The sequence below is a fragment of the Triturus cristatus genome, chromosome 6 (assembly GCF_964204655.1).
Source record: "Triturus cristatus chromosome 6, aTriCri1.1, whole genome shotgun sequence".
NCBI classification, from domain to species: Eukaryota; Metazoa; Chordata; class Amphibia; order Caudata; family Salamandridae; genus Triturus; species Triturus cristatus.
The window spans coordinates 1,445,969,219-1,445,981,599 of NC_140589.1; the positions used below are offsets into that span (position 1 = coordinate 1,445,969,219).

Genomic DNA, 12,381 nt, shown 5'->3' on the forward strand with positions numbered 1-12,381 from the left:
TACTTGGAAGTATAGTAAGCATAGAGAGTTCTCCAGGCCTCATTTAGTTTTGCAAAGGATTTCATTACTTTAGGCACAACCGTGTTTACAAAGGCTGAAATACACAGATGGGGCAATTCTCAAAAGCCACTGACTACCGCTACTTAAGGGAATTGTTTACCTAGCTAATGAGTTCAGTCTTCCCAGAAACAAGCAAAACCCTAGTTGGAGGATTGAATCTGTTGAGGGAGTTTGCCTCCATATATGTGGTGCAAGATAGATGTACTGCATAGGGCTCATAGTTCACTTCTGTATGCTGGGTCTGTTGCAATCTATATATTCACTCAATCATATTTTCAATAACAATAACAAGTATACTGCTGTGTAATAGGTTGTGGATCAACCATTCCAAGTCCACTGCCATACGTGGACTTGCAGAATTTGGCATTGGCAAACCAAGGGGATCCATCTTACCAGATGGAAGCTCTCATTTGAGAGGTGAGCATACTGAGGACACTTTGGGTAGTCATTATGGCTAATTGTTTAGTGTATATATGATTTTTATGAGAGTTATAATTTTAGTTGAGACAATTCACCTGAGTATAGAAATTGAAGTGTGGACCAGTGGTGTGTGTCTTTCCTCAAGCTTGGTTTGTATATTTTCTATTCTTTCTATTGTTTTATTTGAGTCTACCTGCATGCTCAGATATTTGAAAACGCATGTATTTGTTCATATTGCTGTTTGGTTGGACCAGATCGTATCACTAAGTGCCTGACCAAATGGGAGCAATCTTGTTTATTCCAATTTACTCTTACTCTGGAGTATTCCCCAAATTAATTTAGAATTGATTGCTTAGGTAAATTACGAGGTTATCATCTTACAGGAATACTTTATTTTTAATGTATTCGAACCATTTAAATACTGCAATTTATTTATCTTGTTTCACTTTCTGCACTAGGGGCTCGATGGGGAAGGCAAAAAGCAAGGCGTTATTGGGCAGCCCTTTCTTATTCTTTGTCCAATAGGTAAGGGTTCTGAGAGGGTGCCTTCAACTCATTTTGACAGGCCATTACATAGTGGTCAAGTGTCTGAGATAAATTTGGGGCCAAACCATAAATATATTATGGGAGAAAATAGGTCATCCCATGAGAGGCTATCAATAGCCTTTTAAAAGTCTATTAATAAATGGCCAACTTTTCAAAGAGTGCCAAAGCTTTGAACACTCATCTGATATGGTGTTTGGTTGACTTGTCTGTATGGAACAGATCTGTGATCACTTAAGTGATGCGATTTTTCTGAACTTTCTTCACTTCAATGTTGAAGAGTAAGATTAGCCTGTATAATGAGTATCGATCTGCTGGGCAATCTGTGTTCAAAATGATGATGTGGGCTTTTCTCAAGGTATCTCAAGTGACTAACCCTCTCTTAAATTCAAGTAATTCAAATGCTGCACCAGATAATTCAAGAGGTCTTTGAAGAATTTGACCAGAAATCCATGGAAGCCCCATGTTTTGTTCAATGACAGCTGTGAATTGGCCCAAAAAGACTTCTTCTGGTCAGGATTTTATCAAAGACTTATTTCTTTGCAGTCGCGGCACCTGGTAAATGAATGCTCTATAAGTATCCAACCAGGGTTTAATGCAGAGAGGGATATGGAGGGCCTTATAACTTGCCATAAAACTTTGCGAATATGTTGGAAATCTCATTAGGAAGATTGACACTTCCCTTGTGCTCTGAACTGCATATTATGATATTCACTTGTTATGTCATCATATTAACAATGTGGCTAATGAAGACGACCACTTGCTGCTGAAAAGCTCTTTTGGCTCAGCCAACAGGTGCTTCTCTTTTAGAAGAAAGACATATAGAACAATTTCTTCTTTTAGCCTTCCTCTAATTCAAGAAACTGGAAAGATTAGATCAGAAATGGGGATAAAATCCTTTACTACTCAATCGAGAAACTCATGGTTTGTTTTTAAATGTAAAGGTTTATTTGTCATATACCATGGTGGGTCATTAGTGTATGTGTGCAGATAATGTTAATGAAAGTATGGTTGTATGTATATATGTCTGTACGGCTTTCAGTAGAGCACTATTGTTACTGTTTGGCAGAAAAATATGTTATACCTGTATATGCACCAATTACCTATTAAATGAGTAACTTCACTCCTGGGACAGCTTCGATGGGTGCAATATGCACTCTTCTGGTCTAGGATTCAATGGATAAGGCCTCATTTTCTGTGATTGGGTGTATTTGGATCAGTCCCAACAATAGGTCACAAACTGTCCACTTACTTCTTTCATATTCGGACTCCTGACTTGCATTGGTTTATAGAACAGGACTAACATTGATTTACTCAGGCATCATTAGTGAATACACAGTAAGGAAAAAGGCAGCATGGGCTAGATTTGGCATTCGTCCTTTTACAATGTGGACAACTAGGTCTAAGGATAAAAAGGTAAGCTGAAAATGCATTTAGCTAAACATTCTGAGGCAACAATCTCCTTAGAAGACAAATTTTATCTCCCAGAAACGAACACACCTTGGTGTTGCAAAGGCCTGAGTATTTTGTTGAATAATTTATTTATTTTTATTTTGAAGGTTTTATATAGCGCGAACATGACGCTTGCGGGTATCGGAGCACTTTACAGGGGGAAACATAGAGCAAAAGTACAATGTTTGCCATTAATGTATCCTGCTTTTGATAGTCACAAAGGTGAATGTGCAGAGACATAAAATACAAAGACATCTAAAACAATGTAAGACAACATCCGTTATGCGGATCAAATTCGTTGTTCATGTAAGCTTACTCATGAGTAGAAACTGTGCTTTTTTCTTGAAAGAGGCAGTAGTGGGATTCAGTCTGGTTTCTGTGGGCAGTGCATTCCAGATCCTTCGGGCAATTCCAGAGAAGGCTCGGTTGTATGTTTTCTTTTTGACAAATATTTGTGGTTTCAGAAGAAGAGTGCTGGAACTTCTGGAGGATCTGTCACCACATGAGAGCTCCAGTTTCTGTAACAGATATCTCGGGGTCTTGTAGTGAAGGGCATTGTGAGTCATGCAAGCAATTTTTAGTTGAATTCTTGCTTCGAATGGGAGCCAATTGAGAGCTCTAAGGTCGGGGGAAATGTGGCAGTTTCTTTTAGTACCCATGATGAGCCTGGCAGTTGAATTGAGGGAGGCTCTTAGGGGGGCCGTTGTAGACCTGGGAAGCCCGCAGAGAGTTGCACTCCCATAATCCAGTCTGGGGATTACTAGAGCTTGTACTGCCAATTTAAAGTCATCAGCAGGAAGGAAGGGTTTTAATTTTCTCAGAATGTTCATCTGTACGTTTGCTCCTTTTGTTGTGGCTCTGATATGTTTATGCATGTTTAGATTTCTGTAATTCCTCTAATTTACTCAGGCATCATTAGTGAATACAGAGTAAGGAAAAAGGCAGCATGGACTATTTGCTAGATTTGGCATTCCTCCTTTTGCGATGTGGACAACTAGGACTATGGATAAAAAAGTAAGCCGACATTGCATGTAGCTAAACATTCTGAGGCAAGAATCTCCTTAGAAGACAAATATTGCTATTTCCCAGAGACGAACACACCGTGGTGTTGCTAGGCCTGAGTATTTTGTTGCATTAGATCATGCAATCTTATCTCTATGATTTTTGACTACTTATACTTTTAAAACCAACATTCAAACCACAGTATGCTGTGTATGTTTTGCAATGTACTGGAGTGTGTAGTGTTAATTTGGTGGGAGGTATGCTATTGTGCTCCTGAAAATAATTATAGAGACAACAGGGAACATGCTTTTCCATTCATGTTACGTCAGCCTCCCTTAGTCCACTTGACCCACTTAGGCACAACAAAGGTTCACTGAGGGCTCCCACGTCATATATCATAACGTCAAGCAACCCTGCAAGCATACCTTCAACCGGTTGGTACCACTTCACTCTTTCAGTCTCTGAGAATATTTCTAAGCACAGAGGTAGGTATCGTCACTGAGTTCCGCCATAATCTTAAATTTGACTCCTAGCACTTTTCTTGTGAAACTGTTTTAGAGGAATCAATAAAAAAAAACTATTGCATTATGCAGCTATATAAATTGCATGACAGTATATTTTATGGTACACTAATGATTGGAATGCCAGAACGTGGAATCTTGGGCATTTTGAGAAATAGCTGAAATGCAAAATGCTGGAATTTACATTGGTAGAATCAACATTTCCCTCCAGCCAAATGAGAGTCTGCATCATGGATCTGGCCTGGAAGACATGTAAAGATGTTTATTTATTTATTTAGTGTTTTATTGAACGCGAACCTGACCCGTTAGGGTATCAGATTGCTTTACAGGGATAACACGTTGCATACAAGTATGCATTAGTCAAAGAAAAAAAATACCATAAGTAGGAGTAGAAGGAGATGAAACATTTGGGGAATAAGAGGGTGTATACAATGTTCAGATCATAATGCTGAGAAATCCAGCAAAAACATTTGTGGGAGTACAAGGTCAGTACAAGATGGATAGCAGCCAGTCAGTCCAAACTCTAGTGGCAACAAAAATAAGCAAAGCCACTGAACGGTGTGTGCAATGCATGATTTATGGGAGAAACTTGCTCATTAGGAAGGTTTTGGCTTCCTTTTTAAATATTGACAGAGAGGGAATTTTTCTGATAAAAGATGGCAGCGAGTTCCAGATTCTTAGTGCGGCCCCAGAGAAAGCACAATTGTACGTTTTTTCCTTTCGGAAGAGCGGGGTGACTGGAGCACAAAGTCTCTGGCAGACCTGAAGTTTCTGGCTCCTCCAGAAACTGTGATTTTCTGGGCGAGATATTCTGGGGATTTTGTGTGTAGTGCTTTGTGGGTGATACATGCCAGTTTGAGTTGGTTTCTGGCTTCAAGAGGAAGCCAGTTCAGCGACTTCAGATGCGGTGATATGTGGGAGAATTTTTTTGAGCCTGTTAAGAGTCTGGCGGCTGCGTTGAGGCAATCTTTTAGGGCGGCTGTGGAGATCTTGGGCAGGCCTGAAAGGGTTGAGCATCCGTATTTGATTCTGGAGATAACTAATGCCTGGACTGCCATTTTTAGGTCCGAGGCATCAAGGAAAGGTTTCAGTTTCCTCACGTAGCTCAGATGAAACCTGGCAGTTTTAGTCATCGAGTTGATGTGGTCTCGCATATTCAGGTTGCTGTCTAGGATTATTCTGAGCGATTTGGCAGATTATACTATGGTCGGTGTGCAGTTTAGTGCTGTGATCGACTTGTTCCATTCCCGGATATCAGTGTTACTTTTAGGGAGGGAGATTAGAAGGACCTCTGTTTTTTGTGCATTTAGTTTGAGTTGGTTGCAGGCAAGCCATTGAACAGTCAGCTTTAGGGCCTCATTCAAAGAGTATATCTCCTCTAGGTATGAGATTTTGATGTAGATCTGGGTATCATCGGCATACATGTGGAAGGAGATGTTGGCGCTACGTAGTAATTCAGCTCGGTTCAAGTTAGAGATTGAAGAGGGTTGGGAAAAGAGTTGAACCTTGGGGGACTCCGATCTTTATTGGGGAAGGAACAGATAGATTACTGTTGACTAAGACGGTTCTGGAGGAAGGATCTAAACCATTCGAGAACGGTTCCCCTTACTCCCATCCTGAATTTGAGGCATTCAAGTAGTTTCTCGTGGTTGACTGTGTCGAATGCCGAGGATAAATCCAGTAGAATTAGGAGACATGTTTTGCCTTGGTCAAGGTCTTAGAGAGCATCATCCACAATATGGAGAATAGTAGTGTCCGTGCTGTGCCCAGGCCTGAACCCGGATTGGAATTCGTCTAGCAGATTCAAGTTGGTGATATGTTGGCACACATCTCTCCAGAGCTTTCGCTAGAAGTGGGATATTGGTCTGAAATTGTCTGGAGTAGCAGGATTCATGGTGGGTTTTTTTAAGATGGGGACGACTTGACCGGCTTTTAGAGAGTCAGTTATGGAACCTTGTAGTAGGGAAGCGTTGATTATTGTAGTCCAAATGGGAATGATAAATTGGGAGGTCGCGACCACACAGCTGGAGGGGAGTGGGTCATTAAAGTGGTTATTCGTATTTAAGGAGGATAGAATTTTTGAGATGGAATGGACGTCCTATAACTTGAAGTTGGACTAGTGTGCTTAGTTCTTGGGTGTTGTATGTGGGAAGAGAGGAGAGATGGGACCCGGCAGGAAGAGATCGGATGGCGGCAATCCTCACGTTGCTGGGGAGTGAGAGACGGGGAGAGGTTCACTCCCTCTACGGAGCCGTCCTTCTCCTTGGTGCACAGGAGATCAGGGAGAGGATCTGACTCTTCTTCGGACCCGTCGTCAGTTGCCAGTAGGAGGCTCAGCTCCGTCCGCACAAAGTGGGGCTTGAGGCGATTCACGTGGAGGACCCGGAGGATGTCCCGGGGTGACTGGACGTCCACCAAGTACGTGACCTGGCTCTTCGGCTCAACCACTTTGAAGGGCCCGGTCCATTTATCCTGGAGGGCGCAGGGTTTCACAGGGGCCATGACCCATACCTGCTGGCCCGGCTGAAACTCGACCAGCGTGGCGTTCTGGTCGTACCAGCACTTCATCTCCTCCTGACTCGCCTCCAGGTTGGCCTCTGCCATCTCCCGGAACCTCCTAGTCTGATTTCGGAAGGCCAGGATGTAACGGAACACATCTCGGGGGGGGCCTCGGGGCGCCGCCTCCCACTCTTCCTTGACCAGGCTGAGGGGCCCCCTGACGGGGTGCCCGTAGTGTAACTCAAAGGGGCTGAAACCCAAGGATTTCTGGGGAACTTCTCGGTATGCAAATAGGAGGCAGGGGAGCAGGAGGTCCCACTTATGCCGGAGGGGCTCTTCCAGGCCCACGATCATCCCCTTCAGAGTCCGGTTAAACCGCTCTACCAGGCCGTTTCCTTGGGGGTGGTACGGGGTGGTGAACTTGTAGGACACCACGCACTGTTGCCATAAGGACCTCATGTATCGGGAGATAAAGTTGGTACCGCGATCGCTCACGACCTCGCGGGGAAAACCCATGCGGGAGAAGATCCCCATCAACGCCCGGCCCACCACGGGGGCCGTGACGGTGCGCAGGGGGATGGCCTCAGGGTAACGGGTGGCATGGTCCACCAGGACGAGGATGAACCGGTGCCCCTGGGAAGTTGGGGGGTCCAGAGGTCCTACAATGTCGATCCCGACCCGCTCAAAAGGGGTACTGACGACAGGGAAGGGTTGGAGGGGAGCCTTGCGCTTCCCTCCACTCTTCCCACTGGCCTGGCACGTGGGACAGGACTTGCAGTGGGCTTCCACATCCGCTTTCATTCGGGGCCAGTAGAAGTGAGTCACGAGGCGACTGTATGTTTTGTCCTGACCCAAGTGGCCTGCGAGGGGAACGTCGTGGGCCAAGCCCAGGAGGAGGTTTCAGAAGCGTAGGGGTACCACCAGCACCCGGCCGGACCCTAGCTCCACCGACTTCTGTTCGCTGTACAAAAGGTCATTCTCCCAATACACCCGGTGCGTCCCCGTTTGGTCGCCTGCTGCCTGGGCCTCTGCCTGTTGCCGGGGCACGACCAGGGAGGGACAGGTAGCCTGCTCTCGGCAGAACTCCTCTCGGGAGGGGCCCCCCTCGTGGCGCCACTGGGCTAATTTGGGCAGATCGCCTAACTCGGTGTCTGGGGTGGAGTCGGAAGGCGGGTGTTTGTCACTGGCGATCGACTCTTCTGGTGGGGGGATGTGGGGACCCTCGGCCGGGACCATCCCATCTTCAGGGGTCGGGCGTCGTCGACGTCCCTCAGGGGGGTCAGTCGAGCCGCCATGGATCGAGTGGTGGCGCACACCCACTCAGGTAGGCCCATCATCCCTAGGTGGGTTTTGCGCTCAACTTGTCCCCAGAGGGAACTTTCCAGGTCGTTCCCCAGAAGACAGTCGACGGGCTGGGAGGTTCTCACTGCGACCTTCAGTTTACCGACCACCCCTCCCCACTCGAAGGGCACCAGGGCTACCTTACATAGGCTTTCTGTGTTGTCGGCTGAAATGACAGGGCAAAATACGTTGGGGAGGACCTGGTCTTCGTGGACTAAATGGCTGAGGACACCGGTGATGCTGGCCCCGGTGTCACGGAGGGCTTCTACTTGGTGGCCATTGATCGTTACGAGCTGCCCATATTTCTTTGTGTTAGAGGGCAGGAGGCTCCCAGGGACCATCTCTCTATCTCCTAAGGACACTAGGGCCATAGCGGCGGGTTCCCACTCCTCGGCCTCCTCAACCTCCTCCCCCAGAGCTACATTGGCTATCTGTCTAGCGGGGGGTGCTGCCTGGGTGGTGCGTGGGGCCATGGGGCATTCAGGGTCATTGGCGTAATGCCCGGGCTTCTGGCAATGGAAACAAGTGATGGTTACCCGGTGCCCCCGTCTCAGGGGGGGGCCGGATACAGCTGGTGGGGGTGCCGGGAAAGGTGGAGGTTGAGACTTCGGGGGACTAGCCTGGGACTCTCTCTGCCCTCCCTGGTTCCCTCCCCCTCTCTGGCGGGGTGGTCCCTGACTGGCTCGGGGGTACTCTCCTACAGGGCCCCGGGAGACCCGGGTGTTAGTCCAGCGATCCGCCTCGACAGCCAGCTTTCTCGGGTCCGTGAGCTTGCTGTCGAGCAGATGCTGGCGTAGTTCAACAAAGCAGTTGGCAGCCAGGTGCTCCCACAGCATAAGGTCGGTTAGTTCTTCCAGGGTGGTTACCTTGCTGCCCTTGATCCACCCATCGAAGGCGCGGCTGAAGAAATTCACATACTCCACCCAGGTGGTACCCGGGATCTTCCTGCAGTCCCGGAACCGCTGGCGGTACATCTCCGGGGTGAGGCCGTACCTTGTGAGGAGGGCCGCTTTCATGTGTTCATAGGAGGTCTGCATGGAGGTGGGTAGGTCGAGCAGGGTGTCTCTCCCTTCGCTCAGGAATTGTCCCCATAACCCAGCCCCCCAATCCTTCTGCGGGACCCGATGGGAGGTCATGGTGACCTCATAGGCCCGGAACCACTGCTGAATGTCATCATTCTTGTAATATTCTTTGACCACATCCTTGGGGATGTGGACCTTCTGCTCCGTCGGGGCGGCCGCCTCCCGGTTCCCCGGGGGCCGCACTTCTTCGCTTCTTGCTTTCAGTTCTATTTCCTTCAAGCTACGTTCATGTTCCAGTTGAAGTCTCCTTCCCTCGTGTTCTCGTTGGAGTTTCTTCTCTTCTAGTTCTCCTTGTACTCGCAACTGTTCTACTGCTAGCTTTTTCTCGGCTAATTTCAACTCGCCCTCAATTTTGAGTTTGGCTAATTCGAGCTCGTGATGTTGACTTTTTTCTCTGTCTGCGAGTTCCTCCGGCGATGGGCCCTCGTCTGGTAAGAAGCCTCACACCTGGTTGCTGCTTCGTTCTCCTTGGGAGGGTCCAGCTTCGTCGTGGGGCTCCCCCGCTCCTTCTGGGCGGGAGGCTCCAGAATCCACCCAAGCTTTCAATGCCTTTTGCATGTCTTCTTTGGTGTTGAGACCAGTGGTAGCGATTCTGAGTTCCTTACAGAATTGTTTTAGTTCTTTGTGAGTGTACTCTTCCAGCTGTTCCACCTGTAACACGGTACTGGCGTCGTCTTCTTTGAGAACCACGGCGTTTCCTTCTGCCATCTTTGTCGGTAGTGCGTCAGCCGTTCACGGTACGATCTCTAGATTATGGGCCCGAATCCCGTCGCTTGCCACCAATGTTAGAAGGCGACCTCAGAGGGGCCCGGAAGGGGCCCTGTTTGCCCTGAGACCCACCCTCGAGGTATCGTAGCCGGGCACTGGCGGGAGACTCCTCAGGGGAGGAACCTCGTATCTAGGATTGTACACTCGGCACCACACGACAGAGAGACACTACACGAGGAGTTCTTAAGAGCAAATCTTTCTCAGATCGGAGTGGTAGGATCTTTATGATCAGCAAGGCAAAATATATACAAGTAGAGCGCGGGCTCACAAAGTCTTGGAGGGGGGTTAGGAGGTAGCGGGACAGTCTTTGGGGATAGGAATCAAATGCAGGAGCGTACCCGGCGCACAGCTCACAATCCTCGAGCTGGGGGATACGCTGGTCGTCGTGGGGTCCGGCGGCACCAAGAGAGTCTGTGGGAGCTGCGAGTCACTCAGCAGGGCTCAAGTACAAGTTCGGAGGTCTTACGATCTTCAGGGAGCCGCGAGTCACTCAGCAGGGCTCAAGCGCAAAGTCGGAGGTCTTACGATCTTCAGGGAGCCGCGAGTCACTCAGCAGGGCTCAAGCGCAAAGTCGGAGGTCTTACGATCTTCAGGGAGCCGCGAGTCACTCAGCAGGGCTCAAGCACAAGTTCGGAGGTCTTACGATCTTCAGGGAGCCGCGAGTCACTCAGCAGGGCTCAGGTGTTTCCAAGGCGAATCTGCCGGACAGTCCCAGAGCACTCCTTGTTATAGGGCGACTCCTCTTTGATGTCCGGAGTCTGTGCAGGCAGGGGTCTTGTCACCTGGGGGTCGCTTGTTGGGGGTTTCCTGCCATTGTCCTTTGATCCTTTCAGGGCCGGGTCGGGAGGAGCCCCAGACACCCAGCAGGCGCGGAGCCAGCCCTCGGGGAGGCCGGCGGGTCGATCGAAACCCACCTTCCCAGGGAAGCGCAGAGGTGTGATGGAAACTGCTCCTCCCTTTCTCATCCCAAGGGGAGCACGATGTCCTCCAGCCGGAGTGGCGCCTCTAGGCTAGGGTCGCGCTGGGGCCGGGCGGCCATCTTGGTGCATGCAGTGGGCACGCGGGCCCGGGGTGGCCGAAGGAGGAAGGCCATGGACGGGGGAAGTCCGGGTCGGGTGTGTGTGTTCTGGTGGGAAGGATCGGCTAGGCCGTGGGCTCGGGCTGGTGTGAGGTGCAGGGGTCAGGTCTGACTATGTTACGAGGGCCGGGTCTAACACACCGGCACGTGGTTCACTAAAGATATGAATGCTTTAGTTTAATTTTGATAAGTGTCAGGTGATAATGCACGTCTTTAGTTTGGTTGTATTTTATTTTTTTGTTTTATATGGTAACTAGAGGTAATTTTGAGTATGGTGGGATGGGGACATTATGTAAGTTTACATAGAATGTTTTTTATGAGTTGGGATATGTTTAACAGCATTGATTATAATGGGATTTTTAAACCTTTTGTTTTGTAGTTACCCCTGAAGAAGAGATTCCTCTCAAAATGCATTGGGCACATTGAACTACGGATGAAAGTTGTGTTCATCCAAATGTATGAATCAACCATTGTGAAGTTTTACACCTTGGAATCACCACATTGCCAATAAAATATGGAAGATTTGAATATGAATGTCTAACCTTGTTTAAATTGGATATATTGTCATTGCTAAAGTATTTGTGCAACACACAAACACAGTAGCACAATGAATACACCACAAAAAGACTCCACGCAGGTTTAGAAAAATAGATTATTAAATTCTGAACAAAACAAGACCAAAAAGACATAATTCCAATGTACAGAAGTTGAGATATTGAATTATAAAAGTAAAGCGCCTATAAGCAAGTAGCTCTAAAAAGGTTACTTTAGGTCACGCTGGACTGAGTCAAAGTTTTGACTGACCACAATTGAGCGCCAGCCTGCTACAAGACCCATGAACAAAGTACCTTTCCTGGTCGGAAACAATGAGACATGCCGATCTTCTTAATGCAGTGAAGGCAATATGTCATTTCTGAAGACGGGTGGCGGAGTCAAGAGACATCGAGCGATGCGTCAGATTCTGCCACGCAGTTGAGGGGATGTGTTGATCTCACCAAGCTGCAGCAGCGCCGATATGCTTTTGATGCATTGATCTCTGGAGGCAAAGCACTGATTTTGATGCAATGCGCCGATTTTATTCCCGCAACTGGGTCGATGACCGGGTTCTGCGACACGCAGACAGGGGATGCAGTTAAATCCATGTTACAAGTATCTGGGCCACCTCCAGGGGTAGAGACTTTGATATCCATTAGTCTACAGCAACAGAAGGCAGGCCAGCAAGCCCTTGGAGATCACTTGGAGTGAAGGCAGAGGCCAACTCTCCTTCAGAAGCGTCAGAGAACTACAGGCAGCAGAGCAACAAACATAGAAACAGTCCTTCCAGATCTGCAGTCCAGTTCAGTTCTTTAAGCAGCACAGCAGTTCTTCTGACGGAGCTACAGTTGCAAGTACAGTAATGCCTGATTTTAGGGGGTCAGAGACCCAGTACTTATACCCAAAAGTGCCTTTGACATTGGAGTGACTTTAAAGCAGCTCTCTGAAGTGCAGAAGTATCCCTTTCAACCCAGTCCTGTCCGCCAGGCTATCTGTGAGGGGTAATTAGTCCTTTGTGTGGAGATAGGACACTGCCTATTCAATTGAAGTGTTAGCCCCTCCCTTCCATCTTGCCCAGGCA

The 12,381-nt window shown here is 48.1% G+C and overlaps 1 long non-coding RNA gene across 1 annotated transcript in view; it reads left to right on the forward strand.

Annotated features, from left to right (window-relative positions):
- The window catches only part of LOC146821519 (uncharacterized), an 87,897-nt gene extending 76,603 nt beyond the window's left edge, over positions 1 to 11,294 (forward strand). The window contains exon 3 of the long non-coding RNA XR_014962733.1: positions 11,146 to 11,294. This is a non-coding gene — a long non-coding RNA (uncharacterized LOC146821519). The remainder of the gene's footprint in view (positions 1 to 11,145) is intronic.
- The last annotated feature ends 1,087 nt before the right edge of the window (positions 11,295 to 12,381 follow it).